Source organism: Apus apus, chromosome 3, assembly GCF_020740795.1.
Source record: "Apus apus isolate bApuApu2 chromosome 3, bApuApu2.pri.cur, whole genome shotgun sequence".
Lineage (NCBI taxonomy): Eukaryota > Metazoa > Chordata > Aves > Apodiformes > Apodidae > Apus > Apus apus.
Genome location: NC_067284.1, coordinates 40,504,985 through 40,528,107, shown reverse-complemented (window position 1 = coordinate 40,528,107; position 23,123 = coordinate 40,504,985).

The window sequence follows — 23,123 nt, the reverse complement described above, 5'->3', positions numbered from 1 at the left end:
TTAGCTCTGTGAGGAGCTCTGACATGCTAGCAAGGTTGTCATAATTCTCCTTGCCTGTGTACTAGCGGGTCTCAGAAACTAGGAGAAGTAATGTGGCTCTTTTTATTTCATTGCATGTTTCCAATTTTCTAGGCAATGCCAAAGTCAGTGAGTGCTCTGTCAGAGAAAGTAATGTACCACGTATTATTTTGTTCGCCTAGAACATGGAGCTTTGTGGACCTTCTGCCATAGGTTCTTTGGCCTTTTAATGTACTTTTAGAAACTAATTTATGGTTGGAAGGTCAGATATGTGACCAGAAATGTGTAACTCACATTGTACAGATGAAGGCAGAGGATGAAAGCTTGATCTCTATGAAGTCTTATTTTGAATTATTTTATACTACATCCAATTGGGAACTAGGTTTTTAGAAGTTGAAGGTGGACTTTTCAACCTCAGATCAGTCTTAAAGTCCTATTTTTTTCACCTTCCCTTAGTCTCTGATAAAAATCGGATGGCTGTGAAATGCATTTCTGGCTGCTATATTGACTATTTACAGATGTGAAGCTGATAAAAGAATTTCTCACAGGCTGCATGTGGATTGATCTGGTGGATCCTGCAGTGAATCTTGGTTCCCTTGAGCATCAAGCTGGGGCCAGGGCACACCAGGGCTCCTCCTTGTGCAAGCTCTTCATGCAGAGATGAAGGCCTGCTGAAACACAGTGGTTGTGCTAGCTGGGCCATGGGGGAAAACTCTGATCCATAATCGATGTGCTTAGCTTCTGAAGAGAGAGTGTGCTGTGAGGGCAAGTTGTGAATCTCAGAGTAATCTGAAAACTCACTCCATGGAGTGATTCAGTGTGACTGGGGTTGGATCTTGTGGTTGGAGCAGGAGTTTGGGATGAGTGAAAGGCTGAGTCAAAACCAAGAAGCCGATAAGGGAGAATGTATTCCTGAAAAAAGTAATGTCTTACTTCTGCCTTTCCCAGAGGCATCTCTTCAAAAGAGCACTAGCAGAGTTCAGCCAGCTGTGTTATACTGAGTTTCTTTGCTAAAGCACAATTCTCTTTCTTATCTTGCATATTGTTTATCAAGCATATGGTTTTAGGCTGTGGCAAATTTCATGTTAACCACAATGAAACAATAATTAGCCTCAGAGAAGGCAGAAAGAAGGAAAGATGCCTGGAACTTTCCCCTTCCAAAAACCATATTCAGAAGTGAACAAATTATATAATTTTCCATTGTGTTCACAGAGCTTAAGTTTCTGGATGTATGCGGTATAGCAAGTGACTGTTTTTGGAGGGAAATTTGAGGGACAATTTTTGTTTGTTGGTGCTTCCTGTGCCACTGGGCAGAGTGGGTCCATTAATGCCAGCAGACCACAGATCTGGGAGCTGTGGCTTTCCACTGGGGCCCCACAGGGCCTTCTTCAGCCTTCTGCTGGTTTCCCAAGCTTAAATCTCTGTCATCTGGCCCTGCTCAAGCACTCTATTTTCTCTCTTCTCGGATCTTCTTATGCTTAATTTACTTGCCTGCATTGTTTCAACATGCATTCACCAAATATGTCATACCAGACCCACTGGCCCACCCAGATCCCATGCTCCTTTCTTTATTACTCTGATGCCCACCTCCCCTCCCCTTGGGCCCCAGTCCTAATCTCTTTCTGAGGTTTTCATCAGTCTCAGATCCATCTCCATGCTCCCTCCTTCTCCCTGCTCTTTCAGTAGTCTCATTTCCTCTCTGGCCATTTCCCAACCTTTTGCATGCCAGCATGTCTCACACAGTTCTTATCCCTGTTATTTTTCCATTGCATAGAATCATATAATGCCAGTTTAGAAGGGACCTCAAGGATCATCTGGTCCAAGCCTTCTAAGTAGGAACACGGTTTGGATGAGACAGCCCAGCACCTTGTCAAACAGTCTTAAAAGTGTCCAGTGTTGGGGGATACACTACTTCTGAATGTCCAACTGTTCTCACAGCAAAAATTTTCTTCTGAATTCCTATTAATCTGCTCCAGATTGCTTAAACTGTAGCAACAAGCTCTTCACGGTTTTCAACCATTTGCCCAGACTACCCAATAACTCCCTGTGTCTTTGACTAGCCTCTTTCAGCCTCTTTCTTTCCCAGTCTCTTTCAGCTTCTTCACTTGCTTAGCAAAGTCTTGATTGGCTCTGGGTCACCATTTCCTCCTAACATTTCAGCCAAAATGGTTTGCTGAAATTGCAAAGGACCTAAGAATCATGGATGGTAGTAGCCTGCATACAACATAGATTGCAATCTCATTCAAATAACACCCTTGCCTTTGTTTTGCTGCACACCCATAAATGCCAAAGAAGCCATTAGAACCGTTTCTTTTTTATTTTATTATCTACCAATAGTATAAGTAACTGCCTATTATAACTTAGATCTCTCTGTCTTTGGAGAAAATTGAAGCAGCATCAAGTAATAGAAAAATGGTAATAAGCCAGATGCTAAGGTGGTGTAAATCAGTGTGACTATACTGAAGACTATACAGCAATTCCAGTTTGTACCAGCTGAAGACCTGCTATCTTTTGAATATATATTTGCTAGTGAGAGGAATGCTAATAGAAAAATTGTTAAACTGAGGCTAAAAATCTGTTTCTTAATAACAGCAACTTAGCTGATCTATTTTCTCTCTTAAGCTTAATTTGTACACAAAAATCGTAGGTTTTTTTTTTAACTAAGTAAACTTTCTAATTAAAGAACAATCAAAGTTTTATAACACAAGCATGCAATGTAAATAGCTCAGTTTACCTACATTGATTAGAAACTGAGGTCATGTCCCCTAATAAAAATTAGAGATGTATTATTTTTCTGTTTATATAAATTACATTAAATCTTAGGAGTTGTTGTCTTTTTATTTAATTTTTATGCAATTACTGTTTTATGAAATAATTATTAATTTTCTGCTTGGTTGTTGTTTTGTTTTTGTTTTTGTTTTTTAATTGATGTAGTATTAAGTCAAATAATATCCTGCTCCCCTACCCCTCCTCTTTATCTTCTTGCCATATTTGGACATTCTGATTTCATTTATATCACAGGGCTCTTAATTTTTATTTATTTTTTAATAGTCCTCAGGATTATTACGTAATAGTAGTTAATTAACCTGTTTCCATTTATGGAAACTATTTTATTTAAACTAATTTCAAAATAACTAATGTATTTATTTTTACTTAAGCCTCATCTGTGTAAAATTATTGTATGATGTTTATTACCACTTTGATTTTTCAATTCCAACTCCTGGTAGCAATTTTCTCAAGGATAACAAAGGGAGATAATTTTCAATTTGGGACTGATTTAACTGGTTGATATATGCCAGGGCTGGCTAGCTTAACACCAGTGTTTTTGCACATTGCATAGAGATAGTCCACATAGTTTGGCACAGCACAGGTCAACCAACAACGTAGTTTTCATGTTTAACAACTTCTATATATCTAACTTACACATAGCTGCATGGACTGAGGACTATTATTTAGAAATCTTTGCACTAACTCCAAGTTCAGCTTGTTAGGTGAGCTGCTAAAAATGAATCTGATAAAATATTTCTTTTTGATTAAATGAAAATTTTCATAGAGACATTTTATTTTATGTTTTCCACAAGAAAAGTCTGTTCTCCCAATTCATTGATCACAGATATAAACATGGAAATAAATAAATAAATTATAGAACCTGTCTGTTTTATTTATCTTTACAGCTTTTATAGACAAATTACATTTTCTTTAGGTATCAATGTCATTCATAATCAAAACCTTCACAGTGAAACTTCGATGAAAAAACCTACAACAGATCAACTACCATTTTTCAGTATTCTCCACAATAAGATCCAAACACCAAGTATTAGTGGCATGAGCCTGAGTCACAAAGATTACTTTTGCACTGTCTAACTACTGATTACAATGGCAAACCACATCCTCAGTAACAAAGATGAGATTTTTTTTTTTTTTCTGTTATTAGTGGTTCCTTAGTGATTTCAGCAAGGCTTTTTGCAGCCAGTCGAACACACCTAGCTATTTTGGTGGGGGTTGGCAGAGCCACTGTACTTAAAATTCAATAAGCTGTACTACAATTAGACCCAAAATGTCCATAATCAAGTAATTTGTTCTATTCTAGCTGTTGATATTTCCCAAATTGAATGTGCTTATATTTTTTGTTTCGGTTCTAGAGGACCACAAAAAAATTTCAATTTCTTTATGCAACAGTTAGACACTACCAAAAAAATGAATACACAGGAAAAAAGACAGTCCCAATCCTACATTTAGGCAAAAGGGGTGAGGAGGTATGCAATATACAAATGAACGAAGTATCAAAACATTGCAAGTGTGCTGGCAGCTCTAACTTTTAGGTTTTCAGTGTTGTTTTAAGATCTACGATAAATTCTTTGTAAGTATTTAGTGTTTTTTTCATAAAGGTTTTCACAACATTTGCTACATGTCATTATCTTCATATTTCCAAATGACTGTTTTTCCTTTGCCTGTTCTTGAGTATAGGAAAAGAGAAGCCTAGAACATTTACATCAAGTGCTGAAAAATTTAAAGAAATTATGATGTGAGAAAAGAAGATGGTTCTGGAATGCAGAGAAATATGAGACTACAGTGATATTGCACAGCTGTTGCCCACCAAATGTCTAATATAGCATTAGCAGTGAAAAAAACATGGAGCACTTCAGTTGTCACGTGTTTCACAGAACAGTGCAACAATGCTACTGCCAGATTTAATTCCTGCTCTGTAAGTGACTTAAATATTTTTCACCTCTCCTCTTTTCCTCGGTGGCCACTACTGTTCCTATGATATGCAGGAGAAAGCCACCAGAGGGTAAATCTAACATTTAGCTATATTTCTTTGACATATTTTCCACATACAGTGAGAGGCTGAATGCATGTTTGCAGAAGTAATGGCAACCCAAGAGAGAAGGAGCTGTGTTGAAACTGCTGCCTTGTGAACACTCCTTGTTTCATGATTTATGGTGGGTATTAAATAACTGTTTGCACAAATTAGAGCTGATTTAAGTGTAACAAAGTAAACAAAAAAAATAATAGAAAATGAAATGCAAACACCAGACTTCCTAGAGCATCAGATGATTGATGAAAAATTAAGCTATATACAAAATTAACCTTAAGGCATTCAGTATTCTTATTTGACACACTGTATGATTTTCCTTTAGATAGTTTTCTTGCTAAACTTGTACTTGTTTTCAGGTGTTTCCTCTGCCTGACAGAAGCGTCTTAAAAAATTAATTCCTTCATTGAATATAGTGTTCATACACTGTTACAGGAAGGATTTACACATTTTTCACTGCACAGTCTGGTGAGTAGGTCTGTTGGTCAGGCAGCATTGTAAGATGGAGCTGTTCTATGGATTTTTGCATTTCAATCATTCAGCACGTACGTCTGTATTTGTGTTCCAACATGACACAATAGACACTTCATTATTTTTGCATTTTCTCTGTTGTCTTTCTTCACGTTTTGGAGTATTTTGAAACTGGTTTCTAGTGGATTGCAACATCAGGAAAGCTGGTCTAGAGGGGATCCTGTCCCAAAGAGACCAGGTAACTTTCAGTTATTATTATAATTATTATTCACTTATTATTATAATGACTTTCAGTCATTAAAATCACTAGGGAAATGAGGGCTCGCTATATATGTCACATCTCTGCAAAATCATCCTAGGTTGCTTAACTTGTTTTTGTTGTTGTTGGTTTTTTGGGGTGTTTGTTTGTTTGTTTGTTTTTAACACCTCTCATCCTCATCTTTTTGCTTCATCTCTCTGTCTACCCTGCTAAGACAAGAGTGCATGATCTCTGGCCATGAGGTTAAATGGCCTATCAGCACACCAATTAAGGAGATTCACGATAACTGCTCCCAGAGCAGAGCTGCCATGTGTCCAAAGTGTAACATTTGGACCTGAACCCCTTTGCGTCTGTGTCCAGTCTTGGTTCTGGTATTGTTTCTTGTGTCCTGGTGCTTGCCCTTCCTTAGAAGGGGGCCTTCTTTTCTGTTGTTTTCTTCTTTTGACATTCCTGCCCTGACATTTGTGTTTATAAGCTCAGATATCCTTCCCAGAACTAGCTTTTTCTGTCTCACTCATTCACTAGAATCATGCCAGTCACTTAGGTGCTTAAAAAAAAAGGTATATTCATCCACATACGATGAGGGATATGGTGTTAGGCCTTGTTCCATGGTTCCTTTTGTTTACCAGTGTAGATATATTCCTCATGTCTGACATTAACATTTACTTAGGTTTATATCATGCCTAACACAATAGTGTCTGATTGCTACAGGCCTCTCTATACTCTTAAAATAAGAATTATTATTCAATCACTGTCATCCTTAGTAATGGAGATGATAATTATAATAATACATGTTCCTCTTCTTGAAGAGCATTCCTTGTGATAGTCTGAAAACTGTTTTCCTAATCTCAGAGCTTCCTGATTCCCCTTAGCTTCTGCAGAAGAATTGTCGTTATGATTCCTTCCTGTAATCATGAATCTTTCTGTTATTTCTACAAATTTGGACTCTGAACTCAAAAAATCTAATAAAAAATGTCAGGACCCAGAGAGGACAGAGAAAGGTATTTTTCTTGGGGATGGCATGATAGTATATGAATATTGTTTCCAGATCTACTTTAAATATACCCTGATTGTGTATGCTGAAAATAATGATGTAAGATAGGATGAGGCATTTTAAGCTGATTTTGAAGTTGCATAAAATATCTTCAAGGTTCTTATTGTCTCTTGCTATTAGATAAAAGAACAGGAATATCTTGTTGTGTAGCACTAAAATTTCTATGTCTGAATTCTGATTACTTGAAGTAAAATGCCTGTCTGGTCCCAGTTCTGCGTGTAGGCAACAGAGAACAGTAACATTTAACAGGTCAGATCCTCCTTGGAATCTGGAGTATGAAACAGTTGTTGTTCCATCTTTGCAGAGGGTAAAACTGTGTTCCTTGCCTAGAGTGGCAGGATAGACAGATACAGGCATCTCTCTCCGTATGGTTAAGATTAACTAACTACATGGTCCTCTTGAAAGTATGCATTTCTGGTAGGAGAGGTGGTACTAAGAAACAAGCTTGTATTGAAAAAGCTGTCAGTTCAGTAACATAAAAACAAGGAAGGCTTTAACTTATAGAACACAAAGAGAAATATAGAAAGAAAAGAAAAATTTCCTGTCTTCTGAAATCAAAGTTCCAAATGTCCTGACACATAAATATTTATTGTTATATTTGAGATCATGGGCTCAGCTGCAGCACTATTTGTTATACACCTTGTCTCATTCCTAAAGTTTAAAGCTGTGAATAGTTTTATTATTCACAAAACTAAAATACCTTTTCACACCATGCCAGAACGCTAGCATTTAACTTAATGTTTTGAATAAGTTCCTCAGATTTAGCAAGAAATTACCATTAGTTGACGAAAGCCAGTTTTAAGGCACGCATCCCCACCTTTCTAGAAGGACTGAATATATATCTTTTTTATTTTATTAGAAGACTGTTAATATTAGAGAAGCTTCTTTTTCTTCTTCCCATGACTGGTGGCATGATACCAATTTAATTATGAGAAAATATGCAGTACAGTGTATTCTCTTTTTTTTCCCCCCTGGTATGTGAATTACAGCAGGCTTTATAGTTGCTCTCCTCTGAAGCTTTATGACTCATACATGGTGCTGTAACCATGACTCCCAACACCAAGTTTGAGAGCAGTAATTTAAAATTAGTGACTCTCTACAGCAGGCTGACCTAAGAGTGCCTACCTCCCAATTAGTAGGGGCTGATATTTGACTTGCTCGTTTATTAAAGCTGTAGGACTCTAACAGGAAACCAGCAAAGAAAATGTAGGGTGCCTTGGTATGTCTCTTTTAACTACCAAATTGTAATCCTGCATTTCTCTCGTCATTATTCCTAGCTGACAAGGTGTTAATTTTCAGACACCCAGCTACACTCTCTCTTGCTGACTGGATATAAATTGCTTCAGGGATTGCTTTTGATTTGCATTCTCCTAATAATGCTACTATTAGACTTGATAGTTTTGTTCAGAAAGTTACAGAAAGTAGTAAGTATATTCATCTGGGACCTTGTGCTTTCTCGTTTGGCATATTTTGAACAGATTTTTCACTGTTGAGAAGAATTAACTGAAATACTGCCTCAGCCTTTACTTGAAAGGCAGTTTGCTCCCCTGCTGGAAAAGCTCAGTGTCCTCCTGTCATCTCTGCCCTGTTACTAATTATCTCTTTGTATTTATAAGTTGTCCTCCCTCTGGTTTAGATTTGAAAAAAAAACAGTGCTCAAAAACGATACAATGCAAGTGTTGTATTATGGCATTTCATTAACTGTCTTTGTCTTTGGTTTGGTTAAGACAAAATCTGGGATACTAAATACTAAATCTGGCATACTAAATATCAGTATGAGGTGAAGTGCAATAAGAACGAGGATCTTTCACTTTAGGATTATCATAGTAATTACCAGTATTATTTCTGAAGAAACCAAGGGAATGTTGCTGAAAGATGTGGAAACTGTATTATGAGCACAAGGTTCAGGTTCCTATATGAAGCCACAAAGCAGAAACTAAATATTTTGAGTAAATAATGGCTACAAGAAAATTAAAATGGATCTCTCAATAGCATGGGTAAAGAAACTGTTTAAGCACCTACAGAGCAGGAAGAAGAAACAGTAAACAGCAGTGAACAGAAAAAGCTTTTATTGCCTCCTGTGGCAATTTTGTCATGGGGAGGGTGAAAGTGTGCATTGAAAAATGAATGATGAAAGAGAATAGGTAGGAGAAAGGTGAGAAAAAATTCAAATGTGGACTTTTTTCTCTCCAAGGAGACTGCCCACAGAAGCTGAGGAAACCTTGCCAGTAGGGACATACTCACCTGAACAGAAAAGAATAGAGAGAGGTAGGCTGTATCATTCAAGTCTACGCAATGCTCCCCATGAGCCAGATGTTGCCACTTTAGAAGAAGCGGAGTACACGATATAAACTGAAGTTGCACATGGACAGAAAAAAAAGAGAAAGAGGGAAAGACCCCCACAAAATGAATACAACAAAGGTATATTTGTGAAGTCTCTGCTTAATTCCTACCTTAAGATGGGCACTGACAAGTCACTCCATTTGTTTGTGTTTTGACTCTTCTGTAATATGGTCCTGCTTCATCTGTCACCTATTTTGTTCATGAATGGAAATCCTAATGGTTTGACAAAGGACTTCCACTGGTCTGCAATGGGTTTTCTTTATGTAGAGGATTCCTGAGCTGTGGCCTTAGTCCACCATAGTTTTGGGCCCGTCTTTTACTGCAGCTCATGTGCTCTCTCTTTAAATATATACACACAGTATCCAGTCTATCTCAGAGTAGTCTGTTGGCTCTGAAGAGAGTCATAATAATAATAGAGATAAGGCTAACAATTATAATAATAGTCAATGATTTACTGCTAGATCTCTAGGTTAGATATAATTGATGCTGAGTGAATGAGAGCTATATTTACCCAGTAAATACATGGTTTTAATGCAGTCGCTGGAACAAGATATTTGCATCAGAGAAAACATGAGCATTTTAGGAGTTGCACTAATGGTTTCTTCCCCAGTTTACAACACAGAGGGCATATTTATCTGGGCAAGGCTGCACAGTTTCTGCCTTTGCTCTGCTGATTTTAAGAACGAGCATATTTGACTTAATTTTCCAACCCTGTCAGCCCAAGTCTCACAAGCATTACATTCAATTAGGAAGAAAACCAAAATCAGTTGAAAATAAATGGCAAAAGGAAGAATCCACACTGAATAAATGTGCTTTCTCGTCACTATAATGGTCATTCCACTTCCTCAGCTGCTGGGATTATGTCAAGAGAGTAATGGTAATTACTGTTTTTTTCAGCTTATTTTAAGTCTCCATGGTGAGTCTCAATTTTCTAAGTATGTATTTTTTAAAACAGCTTTTCTTGTAAATGCAAATGATATAGGAATGGCCTCTTAATGGCTTATTTTTATGTCCAATATTAACTTAAGTGTGACTCATTTACTCAGCCTTCTGCTGCATACAGCAGAGGAGTGAAATGCTTATTACTAGTATAATGCCCCATGCAAGTGCCAGGTTATTCAGCGTGTCTCACTTTGTGTTGACTCCCCCAACATATGCATTTTATGCCTGCTGTGTGCTGAGTTAGCTGTGGATTTTTTAGTTGCCCCTGATTTCGCAGGTGCAGCTCAGCATAAATATTATGTTTTAGAATTGTTTTTATAACAGCTATGCTCAGATGTCTAAAAGTGACGTCAGTATGTACTTCTTGAAAACTGCATTGGAAACGAATTCACCCTGAGAGGATATTTGGGACAGATGTGTCCTACTAGCCAGTCAGATCCTTTCTGAAGTTAGTTTAAAATAAATATCAAGCCTTTTTAAAAAATATTAAATTATTTAGCATCCGTCACTGGATTTGAACCTTCATCTTCAGCTGTGTAGTCAAAGTACTCTATTTATTATTTCCTGCCACAGCTGATCTCATATTCTCTCCATCTATGTGTTATCAGTGCTTCAGATCTTCTAGCAGGTGCTGAAATTTGTTCTGTAAATGTTAACAGAAACGGCAGAAGAAATTTGAACATTCACTAGCAAATGTCCTCGGAAAAGCAGCAGTTGAAAGAACCCAACAAAAAGCTCCTGCCAAAAACTATTTGATCATAAACCTCTCAAGCAGAAAATTGGCAATCACTGCAGAAACAATTCCTCAGGAAAGTATTCAACTTTCAAATAACCCTGAAACACAACTCAATATCATTTTATTTCCAGTGAGAGAGCCTAGCAGTCCATCCCTGTGCCAGAACCCTGTGTAAGACCTGCCTACTGTTCCCACAGTCCCTGGAAATTGCATCCTTTAAGAAGAATGCAAAAAGTCCTTTCTGTTATCAGGATGATGATTCTCTACATGTGCTGATTTATACAAAAGTGAGTAAGATCCAGAAATTCTTGGTTGATTCTTGGTAGAAAAAGTCCTTTCTATTATCGGGATGAAGATTCTCTACATGTGCTGATTTACACAAAAGTGAGTAAAACCCAGAAATTCTTGGTTGATTTCTGTAAGAGTCCTAAGTTTTTTGTAATCCCCTGGGTGGATTTACAGCAAGCAAAATGTATAAAAAGTGTATTATTAAGATCTGACAGTTTCACATTCTTCCTTGCATTCTGCCCAGGGGTGCATGGGACATGGTAAACAACAGAAATGATTGTATGTCAGTGTGCACTGGATTTGATGTACAAAATAGATGTGGTGTTAGCTGGCACATACACGCAGCAGAAGATGAAAAGGGAAAATGGCTGGTTTGGGACCAGCCCCTTCCAATTGTAATCCTAGCTGAAGTAAGATAGGAGTGAAGCAGGTGGCTCTGCAGAAGCCTGCAGGTTTTTAATTATTGTTCCACTTCTCTCAAGTGCAGTGCACAGAGAAAAAGAAATAGAGGTGGTGTCCTGTGCTCCGGTATGTCTTCATCCACAAACACAAAAGGGCCTATTGCAATATGAAGCAATAAAAACTTCTTTCCACAAAAATCCAAGACTTTCAATGGGAAGTTCTGCAAACAAGGAGGCTGAACTGTGAGACTACCATTAATATGGGAGTCACCTCTTGTTGCTCAGCTGAGAAAAAATTTACTGAGCTGAAAATGTAACATCAGAAGATTTTGGTTCATGAACATAAGCAAAGAATGTAGGACTATGTGGTATACGTATCTAGTAGGCTGAGGTTTCATAAAGGGAAAGTATCAGCCATAAGACAGCATTAGACTTTAATTCAAAATTACGATATGTGTAAACAAAGCAGTGTATGATTTTTACAAAGGTTTTACAAAGGTGATCTACCACTTCCTCCGACATTTATTTCTCTCCGTTCCCGTCATTTCAAAAGGTGGCTTTGGGGAATAAGTTAAGTTCCACAGTTGTAGACTGAAAACAATAATTTTCATAGAATGATTAAATGGCTGGGGTTGGAAGGGGCCTTAAATATTACCCAGTTTCAACTTCCCCTACATCCCGTTCCTCTGAGCTCTGCCACCAGACTGAGGTCGTCCACCTGGTCACACCTCACACAGCTGTCCCCACTACTGCTGCCATCCATACCCATTGAAAGGCTGCAGCACTCCCTGCAGCCCGAGCCCTGGACGGCAGCGTGTTTCCTGGGGAGCTCTGCCTCAGTTGCCACGTTCCTTCTGTTGAACTCAGAAGACAGAACTTTTCTCTGGGCGGACACCATAGCTAAGTTCCTTCTAAGAGGGTGATGACTGCCAACTGAACTCACCTCTTGAGGTGCTTTGATGACTACACACTTCCTGTGTGCTCTTCCACGTGACTCATAGCGCAGAGTGCTGTGCCAGGCCCTGGCTGACTCTCCACACTCTGCCTGCACTGATGTTCCCCAGGCCACTTTTCACAGACGTGGGCTCCATGGCCCTGGCAATGATTAGGCCTCACCAGCAGCTCCCTACAGAGCTGCTGGCTTCCAGCAAGTCTCCTCACTGCCCTGGGATTTCCTTGCCTGAGGAAATCCCCTGTGCCAAAAATCTGCTGGTCTGCTTGCACCTGGGTAGCTCCCTTTGGTGACATTTTATATGTGCCTAGAGCCATTTGAGTGACTTCCTGTGAGAGAATGCTTTGAAAAGGCTTAGTTTATATTCTGGAATCACCAAGATCATCAGAGGCATGAATAAAAAATAATAATAAAAAATCATCTCAGTCAACATCATTGATTTTTCATGGCATTGGCTCCTAATTTTGGACAACAAAAGGAAATTAGGAAGGACTGAGCTTTACTCGACCATTTGGGAATAAGCTTAACCCTCAAATATGTAAATATTCTCTTTTGTAGAAGAAATGCAGTCAATCTGTGGATTGCCTCAAGTCCTGTCCTCTGTGCAAGGGACTTCAGCAAAGATGATTTTTCAAGATATATGTCAATTTGTGCCTGTGCATTAGATGTCAGGGATTAAGCCCTCAAGGTTATGTGTGTGTATATAATTGTATGGAAAAGGAATGAAGTGTGACAGCTGCTGGTGACAAGACGAAAGTAGTCTTTCTCATATGTACTTTTCTGCCTCAGGTAATAACAGTAGCAGAAATGAAAAAACGTTATGTAGGAGTGAGATGAAGTGTTTTAATTTCATAGTGCATAATATAGAGCCAGGGGTAGTAATAAGGGAAATTCCAAAGGAATTAAGTGTCTTTTGAATATCTGAAAACTAGACCATAAAAGAAAAGATTTAATAATTAGTATTTAACCTTTAATTCACAACAGTGTAGAGGATTCCAGTAAACCTTCTAGCTTCTAGCTTCCTTAGGCATACAAGTGAGATGCTATGTATAAGTAGGTTTCTGTTTGGGTATTACTGAAATGATTCACTGATTGTAGTATACAGTTTATAGACAGAAAAAGTAGTGGGAGCTTTCAAATCTTTCAGTAATGTTTAAAAGTACAGGGAAAGTAAGTAGTATTTGTGTCTACTGGAATATAGGAAGTTGGGAGTTTATGATATATTCTTCCTAACCCAAAGTTAGAAATACTAATAAATCACTTGCCAGTAGAAATATATTTTTATTTTACTCTTGGTGGGAATATATACTCCTATAGGTTTTAGAATACCTTTTATTTTGCTCATGTAAGATACATTATCAACCCTACCCAGATTTAATAAAAATTACCATATGACTAGGGAAAGTGACTTAGGAAGGCTAGCTATCTTATTTTGAGGAAAACTGTTTTATTTCTTCTCTCATTTAACTGCCAGTTTAATGTAATAATAATAAATATTGTACAGCCTAGTCAAGCATACTTCCAACTTCTCTCTCCTCAAATGTTCTTATGTTTTTTTCTGAGTTGTCTAGTTACCACTCTCATATTATTTTAATTTTTTAGGATTATTGTTACTGGTATTCTGTTACTTTCACAATAAATATTGTAAAAGAGAGGGAGACACTCAGAGATCTTAGAGTCAAGCTTTCCCTTATTCTTCCCTTATCATGAGCTTTTAAACCCATAAGTGACAAGTAAACATTCATTTAAAAAGAAAATGAAATTACAGCTGATTACAATGAAACTGGAGATTATTACTTAGACACTGACACATTAATTACAGTTAAACAGTCCAACATTTTCTTTCATGTAGCTGCTGGATGTAAATGTCTGAGACAGATACTTAAAACAGTTCAGATGAATTAGGGTTGGGCAGTGCTTTTATGTTGCCCCATTGATTATAACAGGAACTGAAGGTGATTAGTTTAGATTGGAGGACCTGTCATATGAGGAGAGGCTGAGAAAACTGTGTATTTTCAGCCATGAGAAGAGAAGGCTTAGGGGAAACTTTATTACCATGTTCTAATACTTAAAGGGTGGCTACAAAGAAGATGAAGATTCCCGATTTCCAAGGAGTCACATGGAAAAGACAAGGGGTAGTGGGCACAAGTTGATCCTAGGGAGATTCCAATTGGACACAAAAGGCACATTTTTTCACCAGGAGGACAGTCAAACATTGGAATATCTCACAAGGGAAGTGACAGATTCCCCTCATTGGACAGTTTTAAGTCTCAGCTGAGCCATCTCATGTAAACTATAGTAATACCCAGAAAGGTTGGATCAGATGATCCTTGAGGTCCTTTCCAACCTTGCATTCTATGATTCTATGATTCTAATTTCTTGACATCTTGAGCTATGAAAGATGAATCTTGGCATCTGCTGGTGTTACCTGTGGTGACATTATGTACCATTCCTTTTAACTACCCCGCATAAAATCACTTTGCAGCAGACCTCCTTTTCTTCCATACCTTTATTAGATGGGGTAGGCAGTGTGTGAATATTCATTTCTGCTACAACTAAGGAACTTTGCAGTCCTGAGAACAGTAATTATTAGCTGTGACTCCAAAGACAGCTTCTGAAAAGTATCAACTATTGTTTTGTTCAAAGCCTTATAAATAAGCTGTTTTCCAATTTCTCAACACTCAATGGAGATATTTATTTTTTAAAGATTTAGGTCACTCCATTCTGGATTCATGCAGTACTCCTGCTGGCATCAGACCATTTGGCAGCACCTCTTGGATGCTCAGTCACATTTGCTGCCCACCATTAAACCAGGTGATTTCCCAGGTCTGAGTTCAGACCTGTTCTCTGTTCACTTATTGCTCAGTGAACATGGGCTTAAATACCCAAGAATCAATGAGAGCATTTTCTTAAACTGCTGATATATTCAGTGCAAGGGCTGTCACTGTGATTTTCTTTTCGGAAGTATTAACCTTCTGAAGTTGCCCTGGCTTGGGGACAGCCATCACGTAGATATGATCTTTCAATCCTGCCAACTAACTTTTCTTTCACTGGAAAGACAAGCACTGCTTACTAAAACATGGCTGCTGGCTTCTTTTGTAATATTCCTTTAAATTCTTGTGGGGTCACTGAAATAGTATATTGTACATTCTGATTCTGGGCTCAAATTGAATTCTGGTTGAGTGTGTTCACTGACATGGCATGGGCTCAGAAAGCTGAAAGTGCTCATGTTCATTCTTGTTCACTGTTTTTGACTGTGGCTCAAGATTTGGTTTAGAGTGACAAATAGAATGGTAAAGTACTATATATGCCTAATCATTATTTGGGGGAAATAAAGAATTAAATAAGTTTTTTGATCCTTTGAAACATCTTTACCATATCCAAATTTCATTTTTTGAATGGCTCTGCTATCATCAATGACCAAAGGTAGAGAACAAAAAAATTATCCTGATGAAACGAAATGTCACTCAAGCTTTCTGACCAAAACTCTAAATTAATTCAACCTTTATTATATTGATTTTGATGTCCACACACGTAACATACTTGTTTTGTTTAAGCCTACTAGCAGAACTGCTGGAGGAGGTAATGATGAACCTTGTTTAAAGAGGAGCTGGTAGTCTGTTCTTGCATCTGAGACCCTGCAGCTCAAGAGAAAGTAGCATAGAGTGATGTTGAACTGTGCTGTGACCTTCCATTGGTGGTGTGTCTCATGACTGTCCTGTTTCTGTCAGAAGCACTTAATTACAGCAGCTACAACAACATCTGGAATAGCTGAAACAGTGCCTGTTGCAGCCTAACCTTGATATAACCCTCTTTTAAAACGCTGATGCTTTTTCAACATTATGTCCTTAGTAGAAAGACGCCTGTCCAGATCAAGGGTGTTGGAATTTGAACAGAGATACTGTTGTGGTATAGTTCTCAATGATGTATGCTTGAGGCTTTATAGTTGCTTTGTCCTGTTTACACAGTATGAATGCAGGCTGTTTGTGGTCTAGTGCCCCTAACAGTACATGTGCAGTGTATAGCACATGTATGTTATATATTCTGAATTCTTTCCAATGTTCAGTCACTAAAAAAATATTTTTGTTGTTACTTTTTATTTTCAGGTTAGCCCTAGGAGGTCAGTCATTAAATGGATTTCACTTGAAGCCTCTGTCAATGGAAAAAGAAGAAATCAAGAGTTCTGTTTGCAGAGGTGGATAAGATACCTAAGGGGAAGCCACAATTATGTTTCTTTTTTTGCTCAGATTCTTGCTCTTCTACCTTTTTCTGTCTGCCAATACGAAAGCCACTGGTACATGTTTGTTTATTTGAGTACTGTGCACATTTTTCTGCTTGTCTCTGGTCTGTTCTGAAAACAGCGCAAAGCAACCTGTTTTCAGCACACTCTGGGTGCATCAAAAGCAGGGACTACAGCAGGTATTTGCGAGGTATTGCATATGTATATTAATGATGTGCATAAGAATAGTTATCCAACCTTTCAGTTATCTCTCAGAAGGCATCTTTTGTGGTTTCTTTCTCAGTATCTGTTTTGTGGTAAACCCAGGTGAACATGGACTGGCTTTTTTTGAGAGAAATTTCCTGTGGGATGCTGTTTTTTACTGGTGATATCTTGCTGTGAGTGGAGTCACGTGGAAAAAAACCAACCCAACAGATAACCTGTTCAGGCAGGCAAACCATTGAGATCTGTCCTGAAATCTTTTTAAGCAAAGCAGAATATACTAGAAAGTGTGAATAGAAGTAATTTAAAAGTGTTAGTTTACAGAAAGGTGCTGTTAATTTGTGGAGACTTTGAAAGGGGTGAGAATGAATGGCTTCATGAGTCCTGGTATGGTAAGGGTGGTTGACTCCAAAGAGTCCAAAAAATACCCAGAAATATCTAGGAAATTAAAGGCATCCACTAGAGCCCCTTATCAAAGAGCTCAGGAGCAGTGAAAGATGAAAAAGTAGAAAGAAAAAAAGAACAATGTTGAGGGAGCACAGTAAGTGCTAAGTGAAAACTGCAGCAAAGTGGCAGCAATGGGCAGTGATGAAGTCAAAAGACAAGGAAAAACTGAATACCCACAAATGATTGTGGATGATACCTGATACTTGAAACATCTTTCTATTTTTTGTTGTGCTTGATTGTTACCTTTCAGGAAGCAATTTGCAAATATGGCTATTTTCTCAGGCACATGCTTTGCTGTACTGTATTCTTGAAGAAAAGCGGCTGGCTGCTACTAGAAAACAGATAAGGACTTATCTGGAGCTATTAATCTGGAGAGCCAAGCAGTGAAAGGTGCTGTGCACTGAAGTGATGTTCTCTCATTTTCTTGCAATACCTTGAAGATAGGCTGATCCACTACGGAATGGAAGACTAGCTTTTCAAAGAACACAGGGAAATTAGTTGAATGTAAAGATGTGTGAAGACAATGGGAGCCCCATATTTAACATTCTCTTTCCAGATTCTGTGTAAAGAGATGTTTTACTGGTTTCTAGATTCAGCTTTCTACCCTTCCTTAGGAGTCTCACAGCTTTCTGATGATTTTCTACAATCTCAAATGGACGATTAATACTGAAATACTATGTTCAATTATGAAATATTTAGGAATATGGTAATGTCTGCCTTTGAAGGTGCAGGATGACTTACATTAGGACACTAATGTGTACATGGATACAGGATAAACATTTACAAGAGTGTGATGAGACTCTGTAGACAAACTACAGTTATGCTAGAAGCCAATCTGTCCAGTTTAGTACAATTGGCTCCACTCCCTGCTTCCAGAAATCATGTGCCTCCTGTGTCTGGCTTAGCAGAGAGCTTATTTCCTCTTTCATCTGTATAGTCATGGGCCTGAAAATCCCATTTTGTACCCCATTTCTGCATTGCCCCTTGTCTGCCTGCAGCTCCACCTCATGATCCTTGCCTCTGCCTCCATGAACGGGTGGCACTCACTGATAAGCCCTCTTTGGGAGAGTGGCTGATTACAGCTATCTGCTTGTGCTGCAAAGTCACGGTGGGTCAGGTCTGGATTGAGCACAGCCACAGAAATCAAGCATGCCCCTGGTAACATTGCTGGACTTTCTGATGTGACACTTCTTGATGCCAGGACTAAACTTCTCACCTCATACAGTGTCAGGGGGTTCACTGCTTTAACAAGTGACAAAGGTCAGCTGGGCAATAAAGGGTAGCCAGAGGGACCACTGAAATGGAGGACTGAATTGTGCTCTGTGCCCTACAGCATGCAGTGTGGTTATCACTTTTCCCAATGGTGAACACAGTGCAAACCTCGTCTCTTTGCAGATGCCTACCCATAATGACAAGCAGCATTTCAATCACTTCACAAATGATGGGGCTCAAGTTGGATGGGGCTCTGAGCAACCTCATCTAGTGGGAGGTGTCCCTGCCCATGCAAGGGGGTTGGAACTAGATGATCTTTAAGGTCCCTTCCAACCCAAACTATTCTATGATTCTATGATTCTGTGATATGTAGAAAATATTTTTAACTGTCTTACTACTATTTCTGAGACAGTCACAACAGGCTTAAAAACAATCAACTAGTTCCTCCTCATGCTGACAATAAACTCTGAAATAAACAAAACCAGAATTAAATTAATGTCCCAGTTTTCCCTAGGTGATGCTGCAGCCTTTTTTTTTCCTCACTGCTCTTCGTTCTTTGGAGTTGGAGTACCCAGGCTGCCATAGTCAGAGAGGCTAACGGCAAGAGGGCTTTTTTTTTTTTTTTTTAATGCTTATACTCTTCAGAGATGAGTTTGGATTTGTGAGCATAAGGGAAGATGAGCTACATCACTCTCTCTGAGCTTTCATCCTCTTGTAAGAAATTATGAGCCTGTATGGGTGCTTACAAAACTGTTACTTCCTGAAAATTTTCTGAAGCAATAGAATATAATGAAGTAATTTACATATAGTAAGCCACTCATCAACAAGGTGAAAGGAAAGTCCATGATATTCATGAATATTTTGGCAAGCTGGATTTTTTCAACAAGCTTTCACTAAATTAGAGTGGTTCCATTTGACACTTGAATATCAAATTTAATTTTGCTTTTGGATTAGGGTTGTTCACCTCAATCAAATCTCCTTAGCAACTTTTTAAAAACATATATTATTATTATTCAGAGTATGCAAAGTTGAGAACATACATCATTGTAGTTCTCTAACACAGTATCTGAATTTTTGTGTCAATTAAGGATTCAAATTATCTCTGTGTAACAGGAAGTCACTATCTATGTTCAGCTCATTGATAAATAGGGTTTTCACCTTTTCTTCTGCTGCTATGATCAAACAATATATGGAAATTAATTTATTACTCTGGGGCTCAATGAGGAAGGCCTCCACTGTACTGAGGCTTGTAATAGTAGTTTTATGCTTCTCAGGAGGACATGCAGTAATGCTCTGAGAACAGAAGGAAAAGAAATTAAAAAGCCAAGAAACTAAAAAAAAAAGGTGTTGAAAATGAAGGCATTGATAAACACATAAATGTAGTTCTATAAACCTGTTGAATGTTTGTTAGTTAAATATCTGTAGAGTGTATTTCAAAAGCAAAATTTTGCTAAGACAGAGGAATGGGTCCATCAAAACTCAGTACATTTCTCATGCATGAAAACCTGCTGCAGGTAAGAAGATCAATAATTAGATGGGTTTTATTAATTGCTTCATTTCGAGTCTTATTTAAAATAGCTAATCCATGTTTGTTTGTTTTTTCTTTATCTACTACATCTCATGAATTGCTACTAGCATTAAATTTTTATGGGTGAAAATATACTCCAAAATTTTATTTGGGGTTTGTTTGTTTGTTGGTTGTTTCTTTTTAAATACTGTGGAAAAAGGGTCATAGGGTCTTACCAATTAAGATTTGTTGCATTTTTGAAATTTATCTAAGTACTTTTTCTGCCAATAATGAAGATTCATTAAACTTGTAAAATCGGATTGGCTTTTCTTTTCTGTGTACTTCTGACCTACCTCTGGGAACAGAATATATTTATGATAGATTTGTTTAACTTTTTGATCTGTTAACATTGTAATGCTTCTGGATTTTGTGAACAATGCAATAACAGTTTATACCATCGAGAAGTACCACATCCATCCTAGCCTCTTCCAAGGGTAATGACACTTTCTATTATCTCTGTCAAAGTATACTGTGAATTATCTTACTGAATGTAGCCTTTTTCTTTTTCTGTTCATAAGTAGATCCTGAATTTTATGGAAACAATCATTACTTGCAAACATTTGCCAAACAGCAAACCCTTTTAACAATATGGATTATTTACAAATTGTTTGTCTGAATTTTCTGTGATGTGACTGGTCACCTCACTGGCACTACTTCTTTCTCTTTCCTGCATGAAAGCATCTTTTGAAACCTGTGGCTTATCAATAATGACAAAAAAAAAAAAAAAGTACATGCAGAGTCTTCTGTTACATATGTAAATATACATGTTTCTGCATAGGAAAAGGAACTGGGGGAAGAGTAATAGAAACAAAATGCCATTAATACAAACAAAAAAGAATCATAGAATCATTAAGGTTGGAAAAGACCTTCAGGATCATCGAGTCCATCTGTAAACCAACTACCACAACCACTAAACTAAATCCTGACGTGCCACATCTAAATGCTTCTTGAACAACTTCAGGGATGGAGGGCAGCCCATTCCGATGCCTCACCACTCTTTCAGTAAATAAATGTTTCCTAATATCCAAGCTAAATCTTCCACTGGCACAACTTAAACCCATTTCCTCTCATCCTATCACTAGCTACTTAGAAGAAGAGACCAACACTGGCCTTTCTACAACCTCCCTTCAGGTAGTTGTAGAGATCTCCCCTGAGCCTTCTCTTCTTCAGACTAACAACCCCAGTTCCCTCAGCTTCTCCTCGTATGACATGCCCTCACCAGCCTCGCTGCTCTTCTCTGGACACGCTCCAGGCCCTCAACGTCTTTCTTATACTGTGGCACCCTGAACCGAACACGGTCCTCGAGCTGTGGCCTCACCAGTGCTGAGTACAGGGAACTGCTGGACCAAACAGCTTTTCATATTCAAATGAATGTTTGAAAGAACATATTCTTGGATGTTTGCCAGAACATGTTCATCTTCTTGTAATGTCTATGGCTGGATGGATTATGGATTCAAAATATACCTCCTGTTTGCATTCCTCCTTTGGCATAAGGTAACTGGTTGAATTGCATTAAGGTGATACGGCAAGCCTTTCTATTGAGCATTATCAAATGAACCAGCTTAACTTCTTTATTCACCCTCACACTCCAACTATATGTTGCAATTGTCAGAAAGTTTGTGACTTTTGGCCCTTGGAAATATACAGATGTTTTGGATTCAAGTGTTTTCATTTGCCCAGAATGAAACAGCTGTGCAAGCAAGGCTGGAGAGCTGGGTATGCAAAGGCTGACATAGGAAGATGCCTGTCATCTGTAATGATTGAATGATTGTGCCCATGCTGTGCATGTTGAAGCTTCAGTAGTGTGAACAGTATCTTCCCATGTTATAATAACAGCAAAATCTGAAACGAAATATGTATCCATTGCTGTCTTAAACCATCTCTCTTGGAACACATTTTCAACTGCACTAAAAAACCAAGTAGAAAATAATGTTTTAGGGGATTTTAACCTAATTTTTAAGGTCCCTAAGTTAATATTCTAGTAGATTGTCTACACACAAAATTACTTATTTCTTTTTTGGAATAGTTATGTTTAAAGGTTCTTGGGATTGGAAGAACAAGAAAACCGCTTAGAAAAACTGTTGTCTTTTGAAATCTAGATTTAAGCTCCATAGTTTCTTACAGTCCTTCTAAATCTTTGCGTCTTTTACATCTATCAGTCTAACTGGAATCAGCATTATTCAAGGGGATAAATGAGGGAGCATTCCCGTAACAGGAGCATGTCCTGTAGAGCATAACTGAGATAAAATCAATGGGAGGTGTGCCACACTGCATATTATTGGGGGCTGAACTTCATAACTCTACAGCAAGAGGCTGGCTGTTGCAGTATCTATGGAATTTTTCTAAACATCAGCAAGGATCTTGTCTCTTGAGTAGGAGGACTGAAAAGGCCTACACGTGAAGGTGACCCACAGCTACTTTAGCATCCCTTCCTAAATCTATACGCTGTTCTCTGACCACACACAGGTCTTACCCTGACATGAAGACATGAGAAAGAGGTTCAGTAGTATAAAAAAAAAAAAAAAAAAAAAAAAAAAAAAGGAAAAAGAATGAACCTTCTTTGAAAAGTATAGCACACATCCTCTTGTCTGTAGTTAATCCCTTCAAGTTCCAGCACTCACTCCAGACATAGGAGCATGGAAACTCATGTGCTCAGTTTTGTAAACTGTTCACCTACCCTACCAGATGGAGACCAGTGGATTTTGAAACATGATTTAAGGTGAATCTATTGGTATCTACTCCAGGACAAAATTTCTCTGTCCCAGTCCCCAGACTGACATAATTTCATGTAACCCATGGCAAGCACTCAATGCAGAGGGGAATCAATAGGGTTAAATTTGCATTTTTAATTCAGAAATTGAAACTTTTTTATTTTGCAGGTCAGTCTTTTTAAGGCTCCTCATGTAAAGAACAGGTTGCCCGGGGAAGTGGTGGCTGTCCCCTGCCTGGAAGTGTTCAAGGTCAGGTTGGACGGGGCTTTGAGCAACCTGGTCTCGTGGGAGGTGTCCCTGCCCATGGCAGGGGGGTTGGAACCAGATGATCCTTATTGCCAGAGCCCTCGGCATCACCCTCCCTCCGTTCTCGGTGCGTACATCGCCCCCCGGCAGGGCTGGGGCCGCTGGCAGCCGCGGAGACGGTGCTGCCGCCGCCACCAGGGAGACTGTGTGACGCGGTGC